The sequence below is a fragment of the Lepus europaeus genome, chromosome 18 (assembly GCF_033115175.1).
Source record: "Lepus europaeus isolate LE1 chromosome 18, mLepTim1.pri, whole genome shotgun sequence".
Lineage (NCBI taxonomy): Eukaryota > Metazoa > Chordata > Mammalia > Lagomorpha > Leporidae > Lepus > Lepus europaeus.
In genome coordinates, this window is record NC_084844.1 from 65,551,592 (window position 1) to 65,575,955 (window position 24,364).

At 50.7% G+C, this 24,364-nt stretch overlaps 1 pseudogene; it reads right to left on the reverse strand.

The window, feature by feature from the left end:
• Positions 1–9,671: 9,671 nt before the first annotated feature.
• Positions 9,672–11,035, reverse strand: LOC133746916 (nucleus accumbens-associated protein 1-like; annotated as a pseudogene).
• Between the last annotated feature and the right edge of the window lie 13,329 nt (positions 11,036–24,364).

Below are 24,364 nucleotides of genomic sequence, written 5' to 3' on the forward strand. Positions count from 1 at the left end.
TGTGGTCCCCCTGGCTGTGGTCATTTCTGGCTGTGGCCCATGGGTGTGGTCCCTGGCTGTGGCCCCCCGGCTGTGGCCCCCCTGGCTGTGGTCATCAATGGCTGTGGTTCCCCCAGCTATGGCCCCCCTGGCTGTGACCCCCTCGGTGTGGTCCCCTTGGCTGTGGCCCCCCTAGCTGTGGTCCCCTTGGCTGTGGCCTCTGGCTATGGTCATCCCTGGCTGTGGCCCCTCAATAAGGTCCTCCTGGCTGTGTGGCCCCTGACTGTGGTCCCCCTAGCTATGGCTCCCCATAGCTGTGGCCTCTGGATGTGGCCCCTGGCTGTGGCCCCCCTGGTTATGGCCCCTGGCCGTGGTCCCCCTAGTTATGGCCCCCAGCTGTGGCCACTGGCTGTGTTCCCCCTGGCTGTGGTCCCTGGTGTGTGCAGCTTGCATCTCCCTGGACAGAAGTAGGCTGTGACATTTGTCCTGAGCCTGCAGGGAGACCCCACTGCTTGGTCCTGCCAAGCGGCCTGGGGGTCCAGCTGCTGCTTATTTTTTGCCCCGAGATTCATTTATTTATCTGAAAGGCAGAGTTACAGCACAAGACGGCAGGAGAAACAGAGGTCTCTCGCCTGCTGGTTCACTCCCCAGATGGCCACAACGGCCCAGGCTGGGCCAGACTGGAGCCGGGAGCAGGGGCTCCATCCGGGTCTCCCACATGGGCAGGAGGGTCCTAAGCACTTTGGCCATCTTCTGCTGGTTCCCCACGCCATGCGCGAGGAGCTGGGCTGGAAGTAGAGCAGCTGGACTTAAGCCAGTGCTCAGATGGGATGCAGGCATCACAGGTGGCGGCTTCACCTACCATGTCACAGTGCTGGCCCTGAGCCCAGCATCTCATAGCTGCCGGAGGTCCACGGAGGTCATGTGTGCTGAGGCCACCCAGAGGGCCAGCAAGTGGCCAGGACAGGATCCAAATCCTTTCTTTCTGCCCTAGACACAGGCCCCAGGCATGGGGATATGGTGAGAATGGAGCACAGCTTCCCACAGCCGGACCCCCGGTCCTCCCTTGACTGCTCACCTGTGATGGGTGGGGCTGAGGGGAGCGAGTGCTCCCCTCCCATCTGCGCCTGTACACTCACAGGCAGAGGAAAGGGACAGTCTGGAACATTCCAGAACATTCTGTACCACCACCACGCTCTGCCAGCACGGAGCCATCTGGCCCAATTCAACAGGGTTTCCCCAGCTGCTGCAGACCGGAGCCTGGCTGGATCTTGATGTGGGCAGCAGCGTCCTGCACACTGAGTGGCCTCAGAGGGGCTCCTTGACTGGTCCACGGCCCCTGGTAGGGGACCAAGCTCAGCGGGGCCCAGGCTGGGGCACCCCAGGAGTGCCAGCACCTCCTCCCTACATGGCATCCCATGCACATGTGCCCCTCGGCAGCTGCAGACAAAGGCGCTCTGTCCAGGCAGTGTGGAGCCACAGTGGAAGCCACTGCACACAGAGACCCAAGAGTCAAAACACCCAGGCCATCTGGAGATGCTGCGTTCTGATACCCAGGCTGGAGTCCTCCTCGCTCCACCACGCGTCTGGCAAAGCGGGGGCTGCTGGGAGCCAGGGGACCCTCTTGCCAGCCGGGCGAGCTCGGGCCAGCAGTGCTCGGCCACTGTGGGCATGTCTCTGTGGACGCCTGACTTGTGGGCCAACGGAGGAAATGTGATTGCTGACTGGTTCCGCAGAGGGAAAGCCCTTGCTTGGACAGTCCCCTCTGTGTCTGCACAGAGCACCCGGGGCTGCTGCCACTCGCCCCGAGGCAGTCGGCTGCTTTCCAAGTCTCCCTCGTTAGCTGAGACTCGTCTGTGTGTGCAGGGCTGCGGGGGAGCAAGAAGAAGCAGTCGCACGCCCACACACGGACGCTCGCCTGCACCCAGCAGGGCACTGGACCAGACACATATGTCTGTGTGCACACGTGGTGCAGGGCGTGCATCTGAAAGTGCATGTCTGCTTGTGAGTGCAGGCATGCGTGTGCGTGTTCTCAGGTATGGCGCATCAGCAGTGTGTGTCATACGCAGGCTCAACTCCGGGTCTGCATGTGTGCACATGTGTCAATGTGTGCATATGCTCTGTGCATGCATGAATGTGTGCATGTGCAGGCATGTGTGTGTGCATGTGTGTGCCTGGGCGTGAGCGGTGTGTGCATGTGTAATAAGCCCATACCCACATGTGTGTGCACACAGAGGCCACGTGACAGACGTCTGCCCACAAAGGACGCCCATTCTCTTGGTCCCCAGGGGCGTGTGTGATGTACACGTGGCAGCTCCACACGCATGCACACACGTGGCTTATCTAGGTGGAGGTGCACGTGTGTGCCTGTGAATGGCACATACAATACATTTCCGTGAGTCACGGAGCAGCGGGACATTTTCACTCCAGTCTGTGGAGTCATTTCAACGCCTCCTGAGTCACCAGTGCACACGGAATGAGAACTGTCCCCTGAGGATGGCTCCTCCAGGTCCTGGAGCCTGTTGGGGCACCCACCGCCCAGCGGCTCTGAGCATTGACAGCCCCAAGGGCCAGGGACCCCAGAGCCTGGGGGGGGGGAGGGGCGGCATCCCCAGAATGCTACAGTAGCCAGGGTGACACCAGTTGGGTGACAAGCAGAACCAGGATGAGAGCAAAACACAGACCTCCACCTCTACCTCGAGGCTGCTGCTGGCCCCGAGTGCCCACCCAGAAGCTGCCTCCCCTTTCTGCTCCCCGCACGGCCAGGGGCACCCCACCATGGCCACCATCTCATCCCCTGCCAGTCCTCACTCACTGGCTGTGCCCCGTGGCCGGGCACTGCATCCACCTGCACACCACCTGCGGCACATATCTGCCTGTGCCGACCGCCATGACCAGGCCCTCCCTCTGCCCTGGCCTCCAGTCCCGCCCCTCGCTGCCTTGGACCTGCTGCAGGCTGGACACGGCCTTTCCTCGCTGCCCTGCCCACTCCTTCAGTCCTCAGCTCTGGCTCTGCCTCACCTGCTTTCTTGTCCACCTTGGGGGAGGACGCAGGTGGAGGAGGGGTCCCCGGCATGGGGGTGTTGACCCTTGCTGAGCCCTGGGGTGTGACCCTTCTCCCCACTCTGATGGCACCCCCAGAGCTGTCCCAGCTGCCCTCAAGTCCCATGTCCTGCTCTGACCGAAGCTCCTCGGCCTGGCCCCGGCCGGCGGCTGCTCTACCCAGCAAGGACGGCGGGGGGGAGAGGGGGAATGACACGGGGCAGGGGGGAGCCGGGGCTCTGGGTGATGCTGTCTCACTCTGCCGCGAAACGAGATGCCCAGAGGGCAGATGCACATTGGCAAACCTTCTAGATTCTTCCAGATCCTTCTACAGACCTCTCCCAGTGGCCCAGGGCGTGACCACTTCCTGGGCTCCAGGGCCGGTTGGGATCCTGGTTCGACTTAATTGACCCCCACACTATGCCGAGCGCCTCCTGTGGATGAAGCTCCAGCTCCGATCCCAGAACTAGGTCCTGGGGCCCGCAGTGGAGGGCAGGCTGTGCCCCTGTCACAGCCCCGGTGAGCTCGGGGCCCTGGCACTGCTAAGCCAGGTCCATCTGCAGCCGCACTGAGACAGCACAGGGACACTGGGTCCAGGGCTGGGCTGAGGTCCGACCTCCACACCCTCCTCATGCCAGGACCCTTGGGAGGGACGAAGGCACACCTGGGGCTACCCCTCCCACCTGGGCCCCCAGTGCCCACTCAGTCCCTCCTGAGGGCTGCCCCCCGCCGGGAGCACACAGGTCTCACAGCCCGGGATCCTCTCCCAGCTCTGCCACCCTCAGACAGCTGGTGGGAGACCGGCAGGCCCCTCAGCCTCATCAGCTCTGAAGCTAACAGGTTCCCAGGGACGCCAGCTGCCGCCCCCCAGAACCACACTCACAGAAGTGCCCGGGGGCTCTGCCAGGTTGGTCACATGCCCTGCACCTTCCTCCTCCTCTTTCTCTTTTCACAGGGGCCTGGAAGCCACGTGCCAGGTGGCAGTCTCGCAAGATGGACCGGCCTGGGTCTCAGTGGCTGGGCTGGAGCAACACACAGGATGTGGCATCCACAGTCGGCGACCTGAGACCCTGAGGCCCAGCCATCAGCCAGCAATGCCCAGTGCATCCTTCTGTTTGCACCTGAGACCAGGATGCCCCAGGCTCTGTCCCTGAAAAAAGGCAGGTGCACAGGGCTGAGCAGGAGCCTGGCATCTGGAGAGGGAGGGGAGGGGCGGGGTCAGGACGGAGCTGCCCGCCTCTGACCCAGGGCTGGATGCTGACCTCTGGGGACAGGAAGCAGCAGCTCAGTGTGCAGATCAGGCCCATGCCAGTCCATGGACATGTGCCCTCTGCCTGCCCTGCCGGGGGTCTCTGGGTCCTCCCTGCCCGGCTCAAGCTCCCCCGGGCAGGTGGGTTGACAGCAGTGCCTGGGAGACCAGGAGATTCCTCATGGTGGCCGGCAGCTCCTGCCACACTGCAGCCTGCACGGGTGTAGGGTGAGGGGGGGCGCCTCTCGGAGCTCCTGTAAGGACCCGGCAGGGTGCAGAGGGGGCAGCCCTCCCTACGGGAGCCACTGCCCACTGGTCCCCGAGGGGCCAAGGCAGAACTTTCTGGATGAGGCACACGGGCACCCTGAGCCACCTTCTGGCAGGTTTGCTTCTGGCCTGTGCAGGAGGACCTCGTGTCTCTCCTGCTATGGAAAAACCTAGGACTTAGACGCAGTCCTAGGTGGCCCCGGGATCCCTCCCAGCTGGGACAACCTCCCTGGCCCCCCTGAGCCCGGCCAGCTGGAACTCACGGGGGCAGGTGTGGACAGTGCTTCCCACTGCTCACCTGGTCTTGGAGAGCTGGGCAGGCCCCGGCCGTGCTTGTGTCCAGCAAGGACAGAGCGGCCCAGCACCCCCACCCCTGGGCACGCCTACAGTGGAGGGCCCCACTCACCCCATGCCTTCTTCCACAAGCCACGCTTTCCAGGGGCCCCACCTGCAGGCCAGGTGGGAGCCAGGGGCTCAGGCTGCTGGGGCCGCTCGTCCCTCCCTCTGCAGGCCTGGCCAGGTCCACCCTGCAGCTCTGACCCCAGCCTGGAGCCCCCTCCTCTTGGCCCTACAGCCTCTGGCCTCGGGGCTGTCTGGGCTCTGGACCCACAGCTTCTTGCCAGTTCAGTGTGGATCTGGGCTTGAGCAGTGTTAAGAGGGAGAGTCCCTGCTGCGCTCTCTCCTCACTGACAGTTCCGGCATGGGCGGGCCTCGGCTGCCGAGCCTGGCACCGGCGACAACAACATGGATCCCTAGGGTTTCTTGAGAGGATTCCGAGGGTGGGGCTCGTGGTGCACACACACTGCTCCATTGTCTGTGCTGGTTCCGGCCACCTGCCCCTTAAGTGGCCTCGGGGGACACAAGCTTGCTGGGCTCCCGGGGTCTGGACTGGGGCTCCTGCAAGATCAAGACGAGCGGGGTGCAATGTGGCCATCACATCTGTCCCCGACCCCGTCCACTCCAGGCTGGACTGGCCCTACATGGTGGGCAGGGGGGTGCTGGCACAGACCCTGTCTCCCCTGCACACGCACATCCTGACTTTCCACCAGCGGACCAAGCAGAAGTCTCGAGGAGACTTAGAACGCACGAGCTGATACCCGAATGGGGGGACCTCAAGGAAGGAAACCACGGAACCACCCCACGCCTCCCCCAGGAACAGCCATCCCATCTCACAGGTGATGTCACTGCTAATTTTTCCTGACACATTCAAGAAACAAAGCAAAACAAAAGAACCATCAACTCAGCATTTGCAACAACATATTTTGACAGCATATTTTTAAACTAATTCTCCTCTCCCAATGAAACTGCCGTCTTGCAATCTTTTTAAGTCTATTCAGTAGATACCAACATGATTACCTCATTCTTCTCACGAGGAAGACGCCGAGATACATAATGGCCACGTGCGTGATCAACATGCAGATGGCTGCATGGCCGCTGTCCTCTCGGGGAGGACCTGGATGGAGGGGCAGCCGTGGGGACCTGGCCCGCTGGGCATTAACTGGAGTGAACGCAGCCCCTCCTGGGGCACCGCCCCCCCATCCTGCAGCTGGGGCTGAGGCGGCCTCCAGGGAGGCTGGGCTGCAGCCCCTGTTCCCGCCCGGCCACCCAGCGGTCACCCCATGGGGTAGGGAGCACCCTTCGGCCCCTGGCAGAGCCAGGAAGCACCGCAGATGGGGGGAAGCAGAGTGGGTGCAGACAGCGTCCAGCCCCGGGCCTGGCCCGTGTCCCTCAGCTCCCGACCAGGAAAGGGAGGCGCATGTGGCGCCCTGATGGTGCCCGCGACCAGCACAGTTCAGGGGGTGTGCCCAGGCCTGCGCCTCCCGGACTGGGCCCTATCCAGTCCAGCAGCATCAGGGAGGCTGGGGCCGGAGTGGAACCAGGGAGGAGGACAACGTCGGGTACACAGCCAAGCCTCTGCAGAGAGGAAAGTGCAGACAGGACAGCCGCTCCTGCGAGGGGACCTGGCCAAGGGTGTTGGCAGCCCCTGGAGTCTGAGAGATGCAGAATCCAGGGCTCCAACCCCAACTCCAAGTCGGAAATTGTGGGCAGGGCCCAGATGTCTGTCATCCCAGGGGGTGGGGGCGGAGAACAGGGCAGAGTGGTCATGAGGGAGGGTGGGGGCTCCTAGAGCCTGGAGAGGGAGACCGGAGAGGCAGCCCCCAGGCAGGGCAGGTGGCAGCACGGGCGGGGACAAGGCCCTCGGGGGCACCCCCAGGCTGCCCCGGTCCCAATGGGACCCCCACACTGGGCTGGTATGCTGGGCTGCGTAACGCCCCCAAGGAGCCGGGCCCTAAAACCGGGAAGCTGTAGACTTGGGGACAGGACGGAGTCAGGACCCTGGGGTGGGGGTGGCCCTGGGCGACTCAGGGGCCCTGAGGGCTGTCACATGGGTGCTCACAAGAGGAGCAGGGTGGGTGCAGACATTGGGACAGAACTGAGGGCGGGAGTCACTGCTCCCTGGGGAGCAGGCGGCAAGGGTGCTGAGAGAGCAGGTGCAGGAGCCTCCAGGAGCCGGAGAAGACGGGGAGCAGACTCAGCCCTGCAGCCTCCGGGGAACCAGCCCCACCCACACCCGGACCAGAAGGTGGCCCAGTGACACTCCAGCCACAGCCAGGCCTCCAGGACCCTAGAGAGCAACCTGTGCCTACCCTCGGACGCCTCTGAACGTGCTGTGCCCTGTGGCTCAGGGGGACACTGGGGGACACGGGGGACTCACGGGAACACAAGACACACAGGGGACAGTGGGGGACACAGGGAACTCATGGGAGACTCACAGGAACACAGGGGACATAGAGGACACTGGGGGACATGGGGGACTCACGGGAACACAGGGGTCATGGGGGACACAGGGAACTCATGGGGACTCATGGGGGCATGGGAGACTCATGGGGACACAGGGGACATGGGGGACCCTGGGAACTCACAGGGGACTCACAGGAACACAGGAGACATGGGGGACACTGGGGGACAGGGGAACTCACAGGGACACAGACACACAGGGGCACTGGGGGACACAGGGTGACAGGGAGACTCATGGGAACACAGGTGACATGGGGGATACTTGGGGATGGGGGGAATCACAGGGACACGGGGACACTGGGGGACACAGGGAGATACAGGGGACATGGACTCACAGGGACACGGGGACTCATGGGAATACAGGGGGACGTGAGGGACACTGGGGGATACAGGGGCTCAAGGGGGACATAGAAAGACATGGGGACTCATGGGGACAGACACACAGGGAACACAGGGGGACTCAGGAGGACTCACGGGGACACAGGGGGCATGGGGGACTCACGGGGACACAGACACACAGGGAATAGAGGGGACTCAGGAGGACTCATGGGAACACAGGGGGACATGGGGGCTCAGGGGGCTCGGGGGGACACAGGGGGCATGGGGGACTCTCAGGGGCACAGGAGACACAGGAAACACGGTGAGCACACTCCCGCCCTCGTCCTCAGCGAGGACTGGGTGACTGACCCCTATCATGGCTCAGCCTCCGGCCCAGCAGAAAGACCCTGGCTCAGCTTCCCAGGGCAGCTGCGACTACAGGGGACCGAGCGGCCTCCAGGCTACTGGCTTAGTCCACGCCCCCTCTCCCAGTCATTGCTGTCATGGCAGCCTCTCTTCCTCCCAGCACTGACTCCCCGCAGCTGAGTCTGTGGCTTCAGCTCTTCCAGCTGGCATGGCTGTCCTGACCCCCTCTCACCTGGCGCCATGGTGGCCCCATGCGACCAGCACCGGGTGGCCCTCACCCTGCCCTCGGGAGCTCCACAGCAGTGGGGCCTTAGCTCCAGGACCCTGTGGTCAGCACAGGAAGCCTCAGGACACCCAGGAGAGAAGTGCAGGTCTGCAACACTGAGTTGTGGGTGGAGATGGCCCCATGCAGGGCCACGCCATCCACGGAGGAGCTACCCTCCTGCCCCACAAGCCAGGGTTGGCACGGGGCCCTCAGGGCAGGGACATGGGTAGCCCTTTGTGGGGTTTGCAGGTCAAGTGGATGACATCTCGGAGACACTGGCACCCCAGCCTGGGGAAGCGGCCATGCCCACTCCTCAGAGACCACAGCAGGGCGTGTGCCCGTGTGCATGCTCACTGGGGTGCAGGTACATGCTGTGTATGTGTGCTGTGTGCACACACATGTGCTTTGTGTGCACGTGGCATGTGGTGTGCAAGTGCGTGCTCTTCCAGCATGTGCAGCGAGCACTGTGCATGGCTGTGTGTAGACTCACATGTTTGTGCTGGGTAGACATACTGTGTGGGTGCACTGTACATGCATGTGCATTGCAAATGTGTGTAGTGCTTGCATCATCCACATGAGTGTTGTATGTGCGTGCACACATGTGCACTGTCCAGGTGTAGCACGTGTGCTCTGTGTGCCATTGGGGGATGGCCCCTGCCCCACCTGAGCCCTAGCCACCCTGGCCTCTGGAGGACCTGCTGCTGCCCAGGGCCCCGGCCATTGGTCAGTGCCTCGGGCCCCACAACTCCCCCACCCCCACTGGAGCGAGCATGCAGGGCTGGACGGTGCAGCCAGGACCTGAGGGCTCGCTCCTAGGCCCACCTGCCCAGCCTCGGGAGGGAGGGGTCCCAGGGGCAGCATTGTCCCTGTGGCAGATACGGGACAGGGATGACCACTGCAGGCGCCACTCAGAGGACAGGGCCAGAGGACGGGCAGCAAGTCACTGCCCAGGAAAGCCGAGGAGCGGCGTGTGGGTGCCGGGGAGGGACCGACTGTAGCTCCTGACCAAGGTGTGTGTGACAGGACATGGGGGTGGGGGAGTGTGATGGCCCCCCTGGGTGGGGTGGGGGAGTGTGATGGCCCCCCAGGTGGGGTGGGGGAGTGTGATGGCACCCCTGGGTGGGGTGGGGGAGTGTGATGGCCCCCCTAGGTGGGGTGGGGGAGTGTGATGCACCCCCTGGGTGGGGTGTAGGGGTGAGACGGCCCCCCTGGGTGGGGTGGGGGAGTGTGACAGCCCTCCCGGGTGTGGGGTGTGGTTACTGCAGGGCCTCCCTCACCTAGGGGCCTCTTGTCCTCGTGCCTGGCCGGCTGGAAGCTGAGCTCCCCGCCCATCAACTCCAGCTCCATCTTGCCCCAGTCACTGATGCAGGCAGTGCAGGGGCACCCTCAGGTGAGCAGCTTCAGCTTGGGCATCCAGCTCTGGCGCACGACCCGGCGCACATTGGGGCACACGCCAGCCGCGATGGTGTTCCTCTCGCTCTCCTTGAAGTTCCGGCAGTGGTACTCGAGGGCGTGGAGGGCGCGGCTGTCCAGTGGCTTGCCGGTGCCACAGCTGGGGGCCAGGCCAGTGCGTTCCGGTCAAAGGAGGAGGCGAGGAGCGGCTGCGGCCAGACCTGGTGCCGGGTTCCTGAGCTGCGCCCTCTGATGCACACCTTGGTGCCTGCCACCAGCTCCAGCTTCTCGGAGGGGTCGCCCTCATCCTGGAGCTTGGGGTGACAACAGGTGCCGATCTGGTCGATGAGCTCGGCCGGGAGTGAAGCCAATCTTGCCGCACCCGGATCGGACTGCAGGTTCCAGGAGGCCTCAACCTTCTCAGCTGTCGGGCCCACATTCATCACGCTGTGCAGGGTGTACCTGTTGCAGATTCCCCGGCACTGCTCATCCAAGCCTTCCTCCCCCGCATCCTCCTCCTCATGGTAGGAGCCGGCTGTCACTGGTGTAGGCGCTCCAGGTGCCCGGGCTCCTGAGCTGTGATGTGCTGGGCCCACTCCCCATGCCCTCCGCGGCCACCACTGCCCCGCTGGCCAGCTGCCCCGCCCACCCCCGTGGCCAGGGCCACCCCCACGGGCTGCGCAGCCACCACCACGGGGCCTGCTGTGGGGGCTGCCGGTTGGCCACCAGGTCGCCAGCATGGAGAACTTGGCCATCTTGTGGCTACCGCCGCTGCTGCAGCCCCTGGCCTCCTTGGAGCCACCATCCCACAGCAGCTTGGCCCTGGGCATGCACTGCACCGAGTCTGACTCCTGCTGCTCCGTCCTGACCCGTGACATGAGGGGCAGCAGCGAGCTGCAGGCCGGCCAGCCGGAAGTCTGCACCACGGGGCTCTGTGGCTCGGATGAGGGTTCCCCTCCACGTGCAGGTCCTGGGAGTCACAGCTCCGGGAGCTCACCTTCAGGAAGAACTCAGCGCCTTTCTCCAGGATCTCCTGGATCTGCAGGAAGCCCGCCTTGTCCGTGAGCAGGAACTGGTCCCCCACGTTCGTGCTCAGCCAGCCAGTGTAGCAGGAGCTCAGGGTCTGCTGGAACGACTGCAGCTGCATGGTCGCCGGCAGCTCCACCGCTGCCGGCAGCTCCACCATGGTGCTGCGGCAGCTGTTGAACAGGTCCTGGGAGTAGGAGCTGCTGGCGGCCAGCAAGGCCCTTGAGCACCACCGATACCTCACAGGGTAGGCCCTGCAGCCGCTGTTCGCTGAGGTGCTCCAAGATGCCGTTGCCAAAGTTGGGGATTTCCATCTGCAGGCTCTGTGCCATTGTGGGGCTGCACAGTGGCCGCGCTTCGGGAGCTCCTGGACAGGATCCGCAGCAGCGGTTGAGGCCCAGCCAGGGACCTTGGCCTTCACGGCCTCGGGCCTCCACCTCAGCAGCTGCGGCAGCCGCAGTGGTCACTCATTGTTAAATTTAATGTTTTAAAAAAATGATGACTAAATTATGTGCAAATACAGGTCTAGAAAATATTTGAATTATTGGTCCAAATATGATACCAATATGATATGGTTCCAAATATGTATCTATAATACATTATAGAGAAGTATACTGTATCTTATATGATAGTTTCCATCCTAATTCTGGGTGTCTTTTGGACAGAAATCAATGTCTCGATGGATCTAAATTAAGAAAGCCAAAAAGCTACAATCCTGGCCACGAGTGTAAGACTACGTCACCCAGTCAAGCACTGAAGATCTCCAACACTTGATTAAGGAGAGACGCTGGGCTTCTACTGATGATGAAATTAGTGTTTAACAGATGAGATCATCATCACGGGAAGCTCAGCAAGTTAGAGAGAGAGCGCAGGGACAGATCCCAGCTGTGTGAACCCAGCGCCAAGAGGACAGTGTGGCAGACGGAGCTCTCAGAGCCAATCACACAGTTCCAAAGTCACCAGCCAACCAATCCCACTCATCTCACAGAGATTTCAGTAGAGAGAAAACAGAAAAGGCCAGGGCAGGATGAAAGGACTTTAAGCAGGACTCAGTCACAGGCAGATGGTGGAATATCTGAAGCTGAGGAAGCCAAAGGTCAGACAGCTGTACTGGATACTAAAGGGTTCATTCACACACTTCTATAGTCCCGAAGTACAGCCTGATGCTTTTTAAACCTGCTCTTCAAAGTACTGATTACTAGGATGCTCAAAGAGATACAAGAGAATACAGACTCTGAGATGAACAGCAGCCAGAAAACAATGCATGGCTTTAATGAGAAATTCAGCCAAAATACAGAGAATTTGAAAAAGAGCCAAACAGAAATCTTGAAAATGGAGAATCCAGTGTTTAATAAAAAGTACAGCCAAAAGCCTCAACGACAGACTAGACCAAGCAGAAGAAAAAACATTATCTGTAGCCGGCGCTGTGGTTCAATAGGCTAATCCTCTGCCTGTGGCACCAGCACACTGGGTTCTAGTCCCGGTCAGGGCACCAGATTCTGTCCCGGTTGCCCCTCTTCCAGGCCAGCTCTCTACTATGGCCCAGAAGTGCAGTGGAGGATGGCCCAAGTGCTTGGGCCCTGCACCCACATGGGAGACCAGGAGAAGCACTTGGCTCCTGGCTTCAGATCAGCGTGATGTGCCAGCCACAGCGGCCATTGGAGGGTGAACCAACAGCAAATAGGAAGACCTTTCTCTCTGTCTCTCTCTCTCACTATCCACTCTGCCTGTCAAAATAAATAAATAAATAAAAATTAAAAAAAAAAGAGAGAAAGTTCTTTCATCCACTGGTTCACTCCCCAAATGGCCACAATGGTCAGTGCTAGGCCAGGAGCCAGGAGTTTCTTCTGGGTTTTCCATGCAGGTACAGAGGCCCAAGCACATAGATCATTTTCTACTGCTTTCTCAGGCCATAGCAGAGAGCTGGATTGGAGGAGGCACAGCCTGGATATGAACTGGCACCCATATGGGATGCCAGTGCCACATGCAGAGGCTTAGCCTGCTATGCTACAGTGCTGCACCTAGGTATTCCACTTTTAATCCAGCTCTACGCTAATGCACCTTGGAAACAGCAGATGTTGACCCAAGTGCTTGAGCCTCTGCCACCCATGTGTAAAACCAGGATGGAGTTCTTGGCTCCTGGCTTTGGTCTCTCTCTCTCCCTCCCTCCTTCTCTGTCAATCTGCCTTTCAAATAAATCAATCACTTTTGAATTTTTTTTAATTTATTTAATGTATTTGAACAGCAGAGTTATACAGAGGGGAGGAAGGGACAGAAAGTGATTTATTTCATCCACTGGTTCACTCCCAAAATGACCACAAAGGGCTAGGGCTAGGCCAGACCAAAGTCAGGAGCCAGGATCTTCTTCTGGGTCTTCCACACGGGTTCTGGGGTCCAAGCAGTTTGGTCATCTTCCACTCCTCTCCCAGGTGCATTAGCAGGGTGCTGGATTGGAAGTGGAGCAGCTGGGACTTGAACTGGTGTCTATGCAGGATACTGACATTGCAGGTAGTCATTTTAGCAGCTATGCCACAACACCAACCTCTCAAATAAACCAATCCTTAAAAAAGATCAAAGCCAAAACAAATGATAAGAAATTTCAAAAAATATATACAAAATTCAATAAAATGTAACTTGGACTTTGAAGACAAGTTTCATGTGGGAGACTAGGAAGAAGCTCCTGGCTTTGGCCTCACCTAGGGCCACCTGGGGAGTGAACCAGTAGATGGAAGATCTTGCTCACTTGCTTGTTCTTCCTCTCTCTCAGTAACTTAATCAAAATAAATCTTTAAAAAATACAGTTACATGAAAAACCCTCAGTCAACAGCAACTTGAGGAAGAAACGCTAACAGAATTTCCTCTAAGATATGGAATCAGACAAGGACATTCACTCTTCACCATTCATATTCAATATAGTATGGAAAGTTTTAGCCAGTGCCATTATCCAATAGGACAAAATAAAAGACACATAAGTAGAAAAGGAAGAAGTCACAGTATTCCTGCTTGCTGATGACATAGCTCTTTATACAGAGTAACATAGACTCCACCAAGAGACTATGAGAACTGATAAATGAATTCAGTAAAGCTGCAGGAAACAAAATTGAGACCTAAAAATCAGCAGTATTTTTATCATCAATAATGAGCTCACTAAGAAAGAAATTAAGAGCAATCCTATTTGCAACAGTTATAGAAAAATGAAATATCTTAAAATAAGCTTTAATTTTTTAAAATTTATTTGAGAGAGAGAGACTGTATGATTTATTAACTAAAGACACAGAGAAGTATTTTGTAATTTTCTTGCATTCAGGAACTTTTTAATTTTTTAAAATTCAGCATCAGGGTCTCTAGCTAAATTATTATAATAGATTGTTGGTTAAGACTTATAATTGAGTATCATTAGTTTTTATTATTTTGTGTATCTCTTGAAGTCAACATCACATATGCAGATTATTATCCAAAAGTACTCAACTGTGAAAACCCAGAGAATAATACATTTTTTCCTAACAGCACAACTTGGGAAAATATACTCCTCAATGATGCCAAGTGAAATTAATTAGAAAAATAGAGTAAACTTGGTGATCAACTACCATATATAAGAACCTAGAAAAGACTTAACTATAATTTAAAATTTTTTAAAGCAAGACACAATAATTTGTATCCTATCCTATGTCATTTATGCAATGCCCAGATTTTGGTGTGTGAAAATAAAGGAATATTTTGAGTTTCCCAGAAATAGCCAAATAAGTGGTCTGAGTTCAATCTAACTAAATCGCCTAATACACCAAGTTAACTATGGCTTTTTGGCTATATAAACAGAACTAAAATCTATCAATAAATGAGACAAAAATTAAGTTATTTTCTATATTGGGAAGTATGACATTATACTTTAAAAACCTTAAAAAAAAAGCATTACATGAATCAAAAACCAAATAGACTTCCTAGGAATTTTGTAGAAAGTTATAATCTAATCAAAAAGATTTTTAGAGACATAGGGTAATAAAAAAAGTTTTAAAATGTTCACTTTCAATTTATTTCATAGGTCACTGTTATACCATCTACTAAGATAACTAAAAACATGCAAGCAGCTGGTTCTGCAGCTAGACAGATTAATGTATTAGTCTGCAGTGATATGTGATGGCAAGGGCTCACCTCTTTTGGAGAGGAGAAGGTCAGTTGCCCTTGGGAAGAGGAGGGGAGGATGGAGAAACCATAGTCCTTCCACCATGTGGCCATGTGTGCTCCATTCCCTAAGTTAAACATCCACTGCAGCACACACAGGACACTCTCTCTCTTCCTTCACATCTGGCAGTGTTGTCTCACACGTAACTTGACAAAAAACATGTAACATTGGTCTGTAAAACCTGTAAGATGTATTGCATAAAACTAATAATATATTCTCAATACTTATACATTTACCATTTTAACACATTATTGCAAATTAGTTGGAAGCCAAATAATTAAATTTAAACCAACCCTTCCAAAGCAAGATGTGGCCTAAAAGCATTCAAGCACCATGTAACCCCATACAAATGTCTCAGGAGTTAAACCCAGCTGTTTTCTACCTATCTAAATCAATGAAGAAAACCACAAAGAAATACAAATCATAGTAAAACCTCATAGGCCATAAAAATAAATCTGTGAGTGTTAGGCCTATGAAGCTATAATTAGGGTCCATGGATTTTAAATTTCATGATTTATTTGTTATAGTTCCAGATATCACCTCTAAACTTACACTAATAGTAACACATGTTCCCCTTTCATCAAGTACATAAATTTGCTATCTAAGGAAAATTTGAAATAATATATCAGAGGTTTAGACTTTTAATAAAAGCCCCAGGCTAAGCTAATTCTTAGCTGTCTTTCAGGTAACAAAGCTATTTCCCTATTAGTCATACTGCTTGTCTTTTCTTGTTAGTGTTTCTAGCCTAGTACATAAAAAATTTCCTACAATATCAAGTTGTTAATGATGATGACAATGATGATGATGACGGAACAAACTGTAACATAAAAGCAGTTTATCATTATTTAGCATTTACCAAGTGAACATTATCCCATAAACCCCCTCATGTCAACTCTATTTTATTACCCCCACTTCAAAAGTGAGGAAACAGAGGCAGACTGTCCAAAGTCTTCAAAGTATTTTAAGCAACACATTATGTTTAGATATTATTTTCAAACAGTCACAAACTACGCATCCTTAAAACTAGCAATCTAATGCTACATTATAAAAATAATGAAAAAAACAGTGATTCCCATAACCAAAACAAGACAGAATTAAAACATTAGTAAAACTTCAACATATGCTGCAAAAGGGTGCATGTGTTAGAGGGTGAACACCAAGGCATAAAGCTTTCTGCTTGCATGGGGTTAGCGCAAACAAATACATAATATGATGGCTTTGCACTTAGATTTTCAAGAGAGCTTATTTTACTTATTTTACCCCAGAATTTAAAAAAGTTGTGGGAGGGAAGCAGATTAGACAATTTAATACTCTTTTGACAGATGAGAAACTAAAGCAAATCTTTACCCTGGACATAAGCTCTAGTGTGTCAGTGGTAGGCTTAAGGCCTGAGCTGTCTGATTGTGAGAAAAGGTTAGGATTTCTGAGGCAGTTTAAATAAAGAGTTGTTACACAAAAGGACTTCTGAACATTGGAAAATTTATGTTTTTTTGAATAAGAGTTACTAGTTAGTTTAAAAAAGCTATAATGGCAACAGAAAAATAATTTTCATCTTCTAAAGCAAATTTTACTAATAATTCTGTGGCTATTTTAATATGACACTGCTACATTTTTCTAGGTTTTGTCTATTAACATTAATAAGAAAATATACACCAGCTCTGTGCTTCTATGAATTCTACTTTAACCCAAGTGCCAAATTCACAGTTAAGTTATTACATTATAAGAGCTACTGCCTACTGGGTAGAAAAACATTAATTTCACACTTTACATACTATAATACTATTTAACAGCAGTGTTGGCCTGCCAACTATTAAAAGCCTACTTTTACATAGTATACTGTATTACCTGAACTTTTTATCTTGCCTTTTTATTACAACACTAAATTAATATGCTAACATTACAACAGTGACAAGCATTGATTAAAAATATGTACTGAACAACAATAGCATTTATTGTGCAAAGCTACCTTAGGAATTTTTCAAAACATAATCATAATTCAGTAATACTAATTTATTTTAATCTTCAAATATTCATAGAAAAAATAAACTAAAAATATCATTGTATCTTCACAATACAACATTTCTCTTTATATTGTGTCTGTTATTTATTATAATTAAACTACAAATGAAACTATAAGCTAGAATTCACCAGGGAAATTTACACACATATGAAGACATTTTTCTGCCTCTGAAATCCATACTCTCCCTCCATTTTGACTTGGTGATTGTTTATTATATTTACCCTTTCTAATAGTATTTCCATCATCTATTTTACATCTATTATCATATTAACATTCCTCAGTCACATGCTAAATCATTAATTAATTAATTTAACTATCTTTTACATTCATGCTTTTGCTTGCTGTGATCGGCTGTGTCAGGTTCAGAGAGGGGAATCTCTCTATTATTTAAGATGTCAAAGTCTAGCTTTATATTACCCTTTAGGACTAAAAGTAGGATTTGGAGAACTACAGCATTTATAAAGTAGGACGGGCAGGGCACAGTGAAAAACCACAACAGTATAGGCGCTTCACTGCTGTGAAGCTGCCCTTCCAGAATTCCACAGGCACATAAAGCCTTTCATAGTGTTTGTGACACTTGAACGACTATTTACACTGATTCTGAGTGCTAGAAAATAAAGATGTCAAGTATTTCAGTTATCATCTCATTTCTGGAATTCATAAACAAATTGTAACAATGTTCCCATTTACCACCTTCTGAAGTGCTTCCTGTATACAAGGCACCATTCTACACATAAAGCCAGCCTGGGATCTGAGGAAACAAATGACACAGCCCGGGAAGGGAGATGGAATATGGATACAAATAAGAACACAAACTACCCAAATTCTCCATGTTTACTATAGAAAAATGATAGAGTTTAATACTGAAATGAGTTTCAAGGTACACAGTGATTCTCACATATATCTTATAGAGCTGTTAGACAAGCAGCAGAACTAATGCACCCTAAGGACAATGAACTCAAAGTATTTCTTCCAAAATACACATGGTCCTCTACAATGGTAAAATGTACTAATGTTGAATCCGCACTTTCTTTTCCTAAAAGAAAAAAGTCAAGATCTTACACAACTTGGTTCAGTATAGAAATTCTCAAATACTGAAAATACTTTATACTTTGTTCTTCCTGGGTTTTCTGTTAATAAACATTTGCTGTTTATTATGTTATCATAAATGCATCACATGACCAGCACTGTGGCTCACTAGGCTTATCCTCTGCCTGTGGTGCTGGCACACCAGGTTCTAGTCCTGGTCAGGGTGCTGGATTCTGTCCGGGTTGCTCCTCTTCCAGTTCAGGTCTCTGCTGCGGCCCGGGAGTGCAGTGGAGGATGGCCCAAGTGCTTGGGCCCTGCACCCACACGGGTGACCAGGAGGAAGCACCTGGCTCCTGGCTTCTGATCAGCGCAGCACAGGGCCACAACGTGCTGGCAGTAGCAGCCACTTGCGGGGTGAACCAATGGAAAGAGAAGACCTTTCTCTCTGTCTCTATCTCTCACTGTGTAACGCTGCCTATCAAAAAATAAATAAATAAATAAATAAATAAAAGCATTATAAATGTTATAATAAACATAAAGAAAAATACAAGTTGTGAAGTGAATGGTAACAAAAAATAAATAAAATACATATTTCTTTACTACTGAATCCTTTCAAATAACTACTGTTTGAGCTGTAACTGCCCTGTTTGCTAAGAGCCCTAAAAGGGCATTAACAATCAGCACTTAATTCAATCACATTTACATTTTAACCTTTCGAAGGTACTCTGAGAGAAGTCTTTAGTACTGTAAAAGATACATGGAAAAACAAAGAACAGATTATAATGAAGGTTAATACTACATGTACATTTGTTGTAATCAGTGTACTATAGGATAGGCGAGCAACAGATATCTGATGTAAGCTCATTTACAAGCATTTGGGATATTACAGTTTCTGTTACTCATTATTTCTGCAGATAATCACATATCACAGTAATATTTATATATTACCACATTTTAAAAGCACAAGTCCTAATTCCTTGCTATTCTAAGATTAGAATCCTCTAAGATATTGGATCTTATACATTATCCTGTAATATTCTATATCTCTGTATTTACTACCTACCTACAAGAACTGAAAGTCTCTTCAGAGTCCAAAGCAGAGCTTGGTTCTTCTTCCATTTTTATTGGAATCTCCTGGAAAAAATTTAATAAACACACTAAAATGATGGAGAATGCAAAGCAACGTTTCAGTTAAGAAACAGCTGTGTAACAGTTCTATGCAGTATATTAGCCAAAAAAAAAAAAAATCCCTTGCCCCTTCCTTAAATTATCTTCTGTACTTCTTTTAGTAAAAATACTCATCTTGAAGCCACACTATAATCCAACAGTACTCCTAATTTGCATAATAATGCTATCAATGTAATTACTAAGAAGAATAAATGAAGTACAGTACAGGTGTTTTTCCTTACAAATTTATACATGTCAATTTCGTCTGTAGAATAAAAATACTTTTACTAAAGAAACTGAAAATGCTAATCAATGCCAATATAATATATAATATATACTAAGTATAAATATAAGTTCTCAAAATATGTATTTCAAAGTTTAGTTATGGAACAATAGTTCCCCATGATCAAACAGATCATTCGTTCTTCACAAAATTATAAAACTGACAGAAAATCCTAAAAGGCATAAACCATTTAGTTACACGCTAGCATTTTCATAAAAGGGAGTTTTCTGTTGGTGACCAAGTCTCCATGCTAACAACCGGGACAGCCCAAGACAAACTCAGGAGAGAACAGGCCCGGAAGGTTTTCCAGCTCCCATGTCTCCACCTGCTAGACACTGAGGAGGCGGAGATGAACAGAAAGCAGGTGTAGCAGGCAGTGGCCAGAAACAGATTGTAGGGCGGCAGGGGCGGGCCGGGGCCGCGTCCACAGCCAAGGGCAGCTGAGGGGCCGGCGGACCGAGCGCGGAGCACCGCGTGGCCCCGGCCGCGCCCTCACCTCCTGTCTGTCACCTGGTAGCGCGTCCTGAGCCCCGAGGCCGGATCCTGCGCCGGCGTGGCGCCCTTCAGGTACAGGATCCCGTAGTCCTCGGGCACCAGGACTCCAGGCTGCTGACGACACAGCTGCGCGGGGCAGCGGGTCGGGGTCAAGGCGGCCGCGCCCGGCCCGGGCCCCCCCCCCCCCCCGCGGGCCTCGGGGATCCGGGGGTCCCCGCCCGGGCGAGGCGCGGGGCTCGGAGGAGGGGCGGGGGGCTCTGGGGAGGGGACGGGGGGCTCCGGGGAAGGAGGGGCTCTGGGGAGGGGACGGGGGGCTCCGGGGAAGGACGGGCTCTGGGGAGGGGGTTGTGGGGCTCTGGGGAGGGGCGGGGGGGCTCGGAGGAGGGGCCGCGGGGCTCTGGGGAGGGACGGGGGCTCTGGGGAGGGGGCCCGCGGGCTCTGGGGAGGGGCGGGGGGCTCTGGAGAGGGGGCTGGGGACTCTCAGGAGGGGCTGCTGGCTCTGGGGAGGTTTGGGGGACTCGGGGGAGGGGGCCATGGGCTCTGTGGAGGGGCGGGGGGCTCTCGAGAGGGGGCCTGGAACTCTGAGGAGGGGCCCCAGGACTCTGGGGAGGGGGCCGCGGGCTCTGGACCAGATTGAGATTCTATTAAAGTATTTGAACTTTAAAATACTGTAAAAAATTTGTAGTAGGGTCACTTATAGCTAACATTAGAGTTTTGATGAAAATGTAATTTGGAAAGGGAAATAATAAGAAAATGGTTAATCTTTCATTGTGATTTGGAGACACTTATTTTAAAAATTAGTAAGAAAAATACTACTCCTGGAGCCAGCACTGTGGTGCAGCTGGTTAAACTGCTGCCTATAGCGCCGGCATCCCATATGGGCACCAGTTCTAATCCCGGCTGCTCCAACACTGATCCAGCTTCCAACTAATGCTTCTGGGAAAGATGGTGCAATAGGAGATGGCTCAAGTGCTAAGGCCCTTTGTACCCATGTTGGAGACCCAGATGAAGTTCCTGGCTCCTGCTTTAGCTCCTGACCAGCCCCAGCTGATTCAGTCATTTGGAGAGTGAACCAGCATACTCTAACCAATCAGAATATAATCAGAAACTTAGAAAAGAAATAATTGAATGGCTGAAAGGTCTGTTGATTAAAGTATATTTCATCACAGAAGGCTTTACCAATCAACCCTATTTTCTTCCATTTAGTCTTATTTCTCATTTCTCCCTTTATTTACAATTTAAGAAGATGATAGTTTATGATGTCAAAATAGACTGAAATATGCAATAAGTGTCAAGTCTGAGCAAATGACAAAGGTGTATAGATTTGAGATTTCTAAAAGCTAATGTCCAGTAGTCTCCTCTTATTCCCTAGTACATTCTAAGACCTCTGGAGTGTTGTGTACATCAGTAGATGCATGAAACCACAGAAAATTCATGCTTTGGCCCTCCAAACTAAGTCCTTACTATCACACACTATGGCTGAAACTTCTGTAATTTTAGGCACAAGGCTAAACTAGCCTGACATTCTTTTTCTCCCCTCACAAGATCATTGATAAAAATTTCATCCCTAATGTAGGTCAACCTTAGGGTATATATTTTTTCTTTAATAAGTCACCTTATTAGTTACCTTTTTAGTTTGCTTTTCTGTGAGATACCTGAATTGCCACATCACTATTCTTGTGCTTTGGAAAAAATCTGAAGCACTTCTGAATCCTAACCATTTTGGATAAGGATGCTCACCTTGTAATGATTTTTAGTGAGTTTTTATAGGAGGCTTAGGTGGTGATGTACATCTCCAGAAGCCTCTGTGAATTGTTTATTCAAATACATTAATCCCAACAAATTTGAAGTACATATTTGACCTTAAACTAAAGTTGATCACATGACCCATTTACTTTCTTTTTAACCTGTCCTTTCTTGGTTCTTTTAGACAATCTGTTGTTGAGTCTGCACATATCCACATCTGGGTGAGGGTCTTTCCAGCAATGTCACCATTGGTACCTAATAGAACTAACACTGCTGCCACTGAGAATGGACTTTACTCACTTTCACATGTGTATATGACAAGAGTTTGGTGAGAGGAGACAGTGGCTGAGGGTGGTGGTGTGACAGAAATACCATGGGAAAAGGCAATGAGAGAGATGGGAAAGAAAAAGAAACTGTTACATACTTATCTGATAGTTCTCACTAGTGCCACTATGCATTTAGAATTATGACATACTGTATAGAAGCCTCTTTTAAGGAATTACTTTGATTTATTTGACAAGTATTAGCCAACTTAAAAAAAAGGTTTTTTTTTAAATTGAATTGTATTTAGTTACACAGAAATGCACAAATACACATACTCTCAGTGAGAGAGGAGAGAGGAGAGAAGAGGAGAGGAGAGGAGAGGAGAGGAGAGGAGAGGAGAGGAGAGGAGAGGAGAAGAGAGAGAGAAAGCTTAGATCCCCTAGTTGGAGGGAGAGGGGAGAGGGCAGAGGGCAGAGGAGAGAGGAGAGAGGGGAGAGGAGAGAGGAGAGAGGAGACAGGAGAGAGGAGAGAGGAGAGAGGAGAGAGGAGAGAGGAGAGAGAACAAGCTTAGATCCCCTAGTTGGCTCCCCAAATGCCCACAGTGGCAGTTAGGCCATCCAAACACTGGAGCTGAGAACCAATTCAGGGCCCCTCCTAGGTGGCAGGGACCCAAGTACTTGAGCTATCACCTGCTGCCTCCCAGAATGTACATTAGCAGGAAGCTAGAAATGGGAGTAGAACTGAGATTCTGATCAGACACGGATATGGGATGTGGGCATGTTAACTGGCTTTTTAACAACCAGGTCAAATGTCTGAACCTTTTTACTTTTAATGTTTGTTTTCTTTCTCCAGTTGTACTACATATGATTATGTATCACGTGTATATTTATCTTTATATTCCTTGAAACTTTACAGATCTGCTTTAAAACCTGTGTGTGTGTGTTTATTATCATTGTTAAAACATTTTGAGCTTCACTGTTCATTATGGAAACCATTAGCCATATAAAATTTGACTTAATTAAAATAAAATATGTAATTATTAAATTGCATTAGCCTTATTTCAACTTCTTAGTTACTATGTGTGATGAGTGGTTACCATTTTGAACAGTTAGTTATAGAACATTTCTGTGTTCTCAGAAAAAATGTTGTTGGATAGTGGTGGTGTAGAACTTGTACAGTGAATGGTGGATTCACTTAAAATGTAACTTATTTTCACCTTTACAAAGAAAATATTTAACAAACATCTATTTCTATTTTTATAATATTCCATAAGTCCATCTAGTGTTGGAAAACATGCTTTAAGAGATAAAATGGAGACCAGCATCATCGCGCAATGGGTTAAGCCACCACCTTTGACAGCAGCACCCTGTACAAGGGCAGGTTTCAGTCCCAGATGCTCTGCTTCCAATCCAGCTCCCTACTAATGCCCGCAGGGAAAGCAGTGGAGGATGGCCCAAGTACTTGGGCCCCTGCCACTCATGTGGGAGAACAGATGGATTTCCAAGCTCCTGGTTTTGGCCTTGCTCATCCCATTTAGGAGGTGAGCTGGTGGAAAGAGGATCTCTATCTTCCTCTCACTCTGTGACTCTACCTTTAGAATAATTTTTTTTTAAAAAAAAGAGATAAAATTCCTTTCTCTGAAGGGAGGAGAGAACTTCCACTTTGACTATGACCCTGTTGGAATAAGATCAAAGTCGGCAAACCCTAAAGGCTTCCATAGCCTTGGCAACTCATGACTAGAGCCTAGGGAGATTACTGACGCCATAAACAAGAGTGTTAAATTGTTAAATCAACATCAGGAGTCACTGTGTACTTACCTCTCATGTGGGATCTGCCCTTAATGGGTTGCCCAATGTGAAGTAATGCTAAAACTAGTACTTAAACAGTATTTTTACACTTTGTGTTTCTGTGTGGGTGCAAACGGATGAAATCTTTACTTAGTATATACTGAATCGATCTCCTGACTATAACGATAATTGAAAATGAAAAAAAAAACTTGGCGTTAAATTGGAAATTGCATAGAAAATTAATCAATTTTTTAAAAAATATCATGTAGGATCTCTTCCATTAATGTGCTGTACACTGTGATTTAATGCTCTAGCTAGTACTCCAACAGTATTATTCACTTTGCGTTGCTATATGGGGGCAAACTGTTGAAATCTTTACTTAATATATACTAAACTGATCTTCTGTATATAAAGAGAATTGAAAATGAATCTTGATGTGAATGGAAGGGGAGAGGGAGTGGGAAAGGGGAGGGTTGGGGGGTGGGAGGGAAGTTATGGGGGGAAGCCATTGTAATCCATAAGCTGTACTTTGGAAATTTATATTCATTAAATAAAAGCTTTAAAAAGAGAGATAAAATGACCTTTTAATTAGGACTTGGGATTTTACTAAATAAATGACTATTTTTAAGTTGTTGGAAAATAATTTGTTCTTGACTGTATAAGTATTTCCTTTTCTGTACTGCTTACCTT